The sequence below is a fragment of the Zosterops lateralis genome (genome assembly GCF_965231275.1).
Source record: "Zosterops lateralis genome assembly, chromosome: 1".
NCBI lineage: Eukaryota > Metazoa > Chordata > Aves > Passeriformes > Zosteropidae > Zosterops > Zosterops lateralis.
The window spans coordinates 122,756,882-122,762,881 of NC_139762.1; positions in this window are offsets into that span (position 1 = coordinate 122,756,882).

The window sequence follows — 6,000 nt, forward strand, 5'->3', positions numbered from 1 at the left end:
AGGCTTTTTTCAATGAGTGCAGACTGGCCTGAGCCTGAACGAGGTGTTTTATTGAATGTTGTTTCCTCTCTCCCTCTTGAAGGTTTTGGTTGTCCTTCCCCTCAGCTGAGGTCCTGGGACCAGGTGTTTTTTTGGAGTATGTTCATGCCCTCTTTTGGAAGATGCTCAAATTGAAAAATAGCCTTGTGGCAATTACACAGCAGTTAAAAAATTTAAGATAATTTAATATGCATCTCAATAGATAAAATAACTCAAAGCACGGGAATTATCTACAATGATATTACAGGAATTATCACATCTAAAGCCATGTTTTTATTCGTTAAAGTACCTTGAACATGCTTGCTTTACTCTGTCAGTCCTACAATGAAGCTTTTTCTAATATGTGTGATGGAGTATTAATCCTCCATAGGATTCCACTATGGTTGTTAAGTATGTTTGCATCCTGAATGCATCTGGCTATCTCACAGAAAAAATAAATAATGGATTTGTCTTCCTTTGTTTCTTTGAGACTAGCAGAATAGCTGTTACTGTTTCCTACCCCTAAACTTTTTCTTCCTCTTTGTGTGTTTGTGGGTGATTGTTAGGCTAAAAGGTGATGTGCTGTGTTCTCAAGGCTGGGATATTTGCAATACTGCTGCTGAGCTCAGACCTGAGATATGGATTGGATAAGGTTTTGATAGTTCTCTGATATTTGGCTGGAAAGTTATGTAGGGAAAGCAGCAGCAACCAGTCACCGTATTCTCCCTTGTAGGATTTAATTCCCCTAGCAGACATGAGTAGAACAAGGTATATGTTCTGGGTTGGATTTTTCAGGAGAATTTCTTCCCATCTGTTATCTGCAAAAGATGCTGGGAGAAGGGGGTGATGCCTGGGGAGGATGAATATTGAGTTAACAAAAGATGTGGCCGAGTGCATTGGCATACCAGTGGAATGGTTCTGGGAGATGGGGGAAGCAGAATGCTTTTGGCAGATCCGTAGCTGGAGGGTGGACAGTCTTTGCCTGGCTTGGTGGGGAGATGATTGTGGTGTGCTGGACTTCTCCTGCCCAGGGGAGGGACTTCTCGCTTCCTTACCAGTGGTGGGCTAGCTGCTCATGGAGACCACCACCCAGGTGCTGACCAGAACCTTGGCTGCTGCTGCCATGGCCAGGACACCGCACGGGACACCTGAGAGCCGGGTGACCCATCCATCCCCCCTCCCTGTGGCTATCAGTGCCCACTTCGGCCGCCCTCTGAGGCCTCCTGAGCCAACAGCATCCCTGGGGGAGCCACTGCACTCCTCTGCATCCCCAGGAGCTGCCAGCACCTCTGCCGGCTGTGCTCCTAACCACACCAAAGAGGAAATGGCCTGAAGGGTGAGAAAAGGCCGTCATTGTTTTCTATTGTTTTTTTTTTCTTTTGGTTTTGTTTTTGTTCTTGTTGTTCTTGTTGTTTGTATGTCTTGCTTTTACATATATATATATATATATCCATATCTTTATATATATATATATATATAACCGTATCTTTACCTGAAAACTCCGTTATTTCAAAGTTATAACAATTTGGTGGGAGGGGGTAATTTTTTGCATTCCAGGAAGATGCTTGCCTTCTTTGGCAGACACCTGTCTTTTAAACTGGTACAGTATGCATTGTGTATTTTTTCATGCACTATCATAAGTATCTGGCTTAGGCTTTGGGCATATATATGACTTTGACCAGAGACCAAGTCTGTGATACTTATCATAATACCTCAGATTGATTTCTACATCTATTGATAAGTAAGACCTTCAGCTTTAGGAACATCACTTTCTCAATCTACATCTCAAAGAAATTGTTAGATACTGATCCTTAAATAGATAATTTAGATAATTTAATCAGAAAAAAAACCTTTTTTTGCCTGGTAATGCAGGGAATATGAAGAATACATTAGGATAAATTTTACTTTTACAATACTTCAAACTAGAATAAACCAGGAAATTTCTTCTTCATTTTCCATGATATTTTTTTTCTTTTACAACTAGACTCTTGCAACTAGAAAGCAAAGAAAATTTCATCTATGTGTATTTTAAGATCCCAGATAGAAATGTGAAAAATATCACCCACTTAACTGTTATTTATGAAAAGTGACTTTGTGGTGTCTTAATGCTTCTTTTTAGGGAACCATTTGGATTATTAGCTCATACTTAGTGTTTTATTTGCCATGTACACCTCAGCATCAACTAATCACACTTTATTCTTGAACACTCTGAATTGCCTGTAGCACTTCATTTCAGCAGGCAAACTGACTCACGCTGACAGGAAACAATATGAGGCTTTCCCCAAAGGGACCATCCCATAATATCAATACGAGTATGTAGTCATTAGCTAGTCAGGGAACATCTAACAATTACATTAGTCAAAGCACTTTACAACATTTAGTTTTGTAGAGAATTTGAGATTCCAGCTCTGAAGTTATGCTGAGCACAACAACCAAACTTAACAACACTGTTTTGTTGTAAAAAATAATAATTTGGAGAAAATCAGGGTGTCTAACAAGTTAAACATATTTTAAAAATTCCTTACATATATTTGTCTCATAAAAATCAGCATGGTTTTTCTCTTTCAATTCTAAGGGGAAAATGGGTTAATAACAGAGGAATAACCTGAGTAAGGATGGATAAAGTTATTTGCATATAAAAAGATAAACAGGGATCCATAGACATATTATTTCACCATAAGAGTACATACTTCCTACAAAAGCTCAGTGTGTTAATAAAGGACAACATTTTTATACAAAGCAGTCTGAGAATATGCATGTATAGAAACATTAATATTTAAATCTCAATAGCAGCATGTATTATTAAGCATTTCCACTCTTTCTGATAGAAGGCCTTAGAGGCTTCATTCCGCTGAAAAAAAAAAACAACATGATCTCAGGCCTTTGTTCAGGAACCTGTCCAGCAGCCCCAAGACTCATCATGACTCAGAAGCCCCTGGAGCCAACCTGGTGGTGGCTGGGAGCAACTGAAGGAGGTTTAAATGTCTCCAGGGACCACAAATGCCCCAGAAGGTGGCATGTCAGTGAGGGTGTGGCATCTAGTTTACAGTAAGTGTCTTTGCCCATCCAGGAGGAGCCAATAGAAGCAACAAACGAGCTTCCTAAGAAAGAGCAGAGATCTTTTTAGCCCCAGTCTTATTAACGTACTAGTTTAAGCTTCCTTAGTGTTGACATGCCGTCAAGCTCAATCCCCTGCAGCTGAGGAAGCAGCCAAGTCAGAGGCCTCCAGGCAGCCAGACCTGCTGTTAAGTAGATGTATCTCTCCAGGTCACAGGTTGCCAGGAGTGCCTGATGCCTCTTTGCAAGGCTGGATCAACAGACAGTTGTTTTGCAGGTGTGCTGTAGCTGAAGAACTGTGTTGCCAGGCAAAGGAGCTACGGGAAGAAGTGAACAGGCTAAATAGTATGCAAGCAAATGAACAAGAGATTAATGGGCTATTTTCAAGGATGCTACAGTCTCAGTCTGGAAATCTGGAGTTCTCTGTTGGATGGTTACAGGCTCTTCAGGAGGGATAGGCAAGGCAGAAGCAGGAGGCAAGATTCTATGTAATAAAAGGGTCAGAATGTATGGAGTTCACAGCTGACAATGGTACAGTTGAGAGCCTCTGGATAAGAATCAAGTGGCAAACAAATAATGTGGATGTCATTGTGGGAGTCTACTGTAGACTTTCTACCCAGGAGAATGATGCTAGTTCTTTGGGGACACTTTCAAGTCAACTGCTTTTGTCCTTATGAGGGACTTCAACTCACCAGAAATTAACTGGGAGCATGAAATAGCTGGTAAAATCAGGGCCAGAATATTCCTAAAAGCCCTGGATGACAACTTTATAGAACAGGTCATAAAGGAGATGACTTCGAAAGATGTCTTCCTTGATCTCCTGCTTCCCAACAGAGTGGATCTCATGAGCAAAGTGGAGACTGCTGGCTGTCTTGGCCACAGTGACTCTGAAGTGATCAACATTAAAATCCCTGTTGACAGAAGGAAAAGTGTCTGCAAAACCTCAGCTCTGGACATGAGGAAAGCAGACTTCAAACTGCTCAAGAAATTAGTAATTATAAATTAGCAATAAGTAATTATAAATTAGCAATAAGTAATTAGAAATTAGTGATTGGAAATTAGTAAAGTCCCTTGAGAAAATGTTTTTGCAGATGCTGAGATCCACCAGGGCTAATCACTTTTTAAACATCACCTCCTAAGGGCACAGGAACAGACAATTCCCAAATTAAGAAACCAAGCAGGTGAGGCAGAAGGCCGACTTGTCAAAACAGGAGTGTTCTCTTGGAAACAGAGCAAGAAAGAGCAGTGTATGCCTAGTGAAAGCAAGGTCAGGTGACATGGGAAGAATACAGAGGTGTTCCTTGCCACTCCACTGAGAAAACTTGTGCAGCCAAAGCTCAACTGAAGTTGAAGTGGGCCAGAAATGTGGGTGGCGATAAAAAAGAGGTGTTTTCATATATATTAATGGCAATAGACAGTGCAAAAACTAAATTGGCCCATAAGAGTGAGGATGGTCACCTCACAAACAGGGACAGAGACAACGTAGAGATGTTTAACTCATTCTTTGCCTTTGTCTTCAATGTGAAAGAGGGACAAAAGGAGTTTCAGTGTCCTGAGCTGGAAGACTGTGACTGCAAGAATGGTCAATTCCAAGTCAACTGTGAAACTGTCCAGGTTCTGCTGCTTTAGTTGGATCCTTTAGTTGGATCTATGGGGCCTGATGGGGTTGTCCTGGTTTAGGGCAAATTTGAGAGGAAACCTCCCTATGGGGTTCCTCTAGAGAGCAAACCCAAATGGCCTCTCCTCCCCAGCGGGTCCAGGAAAAAGAACTTCCTCAGAGAAAAGTGGAAAAAAATATTTAACAAACAAACTGCCCACAAGCATAAGAAATGAATATGAAACAATAAAACCTCTCGCTGCTCCGAAGAGAAATGGCAAAACTGAGTTAGCTTGGCTCTCTCAGTGCCTTCTCACTCCAGCCCCTTCAGCGCTGGAAAATGCCAAGGTCCATGTCCAGTGAGCCACAGGTGCAGCTCCTGGTGCTCCTCTGGGTTTTTCAGTCCAGAGTAGATTTAAACAGTCCCAAGAAAAAGGAAAAAAAACAGTCCAGGAAGCTTTTTTGCCCCAGTTAGCTAGACTAACTAAAAGGGAAAAAAAATCCTCTCTGGCAGCTGTCCGTGCATCCAATGAACACGCAGTCCAAGGACGAAGAAGTGCAGAGGAGTGAACAGTTTTTCAAAACAAATTGTGCACTTCTTCTTTCCCTGCTCACTCTCAGAACCAGTCTAAAAGGTACAGAACACACAGCACACACAGAACAGACGACTGGGGATACAGGCATCATAGTCACCCTAGGACAGGGATTCATCCAAGAATCCTCAAAGATCTGACTGATGTCATAGCAAAACAAATGAACATAGCAAAACAACTTCTGATGATTTTTGAGCAATCTTGGGAATCCAGAGATATCCCCACTGACTGGACACTGGTGAATGTTGAATCTTAGTCAGCAGTGCCCTGGCAGCCAGGAGGGTCAGACGTGTCCTGGGGGGCATCAGGCACAGCACCACCAGCTGGGCAAGGGAGGAGATTGTCCTGCTCTGCTTTGCACTGGGGTGGCCTCACAGTGCCTCACTCACTGCCCCTGTGCTGTGGGCAGTTTTGGGCATCATAACACGAGTAATATATAAACAGTATTTAGAGAGGATCCAAAGGCAATAATGATGGTGAAAGGCCTTGAGGGGAAGCCATATGGGGAGAAGCTGAGGCCACTGGGTTTATGCAGTCTGGAGAAGAGGAGACTGATGGACCTCATTGAAGTCTGCAGCTTCCTTGTGAGGACAAGATAAGGGACAGGCACTGATTTCTTCTCTGGTGGTGACCAACAACAGGACCTGAGGGAATGGCCTGAAGTCATGTCAGAGGATGTTTAGGTTGCATATTGGAAAAAAGTAAGTTCTTCATTCAAAGTTTTTGGGCACTGGA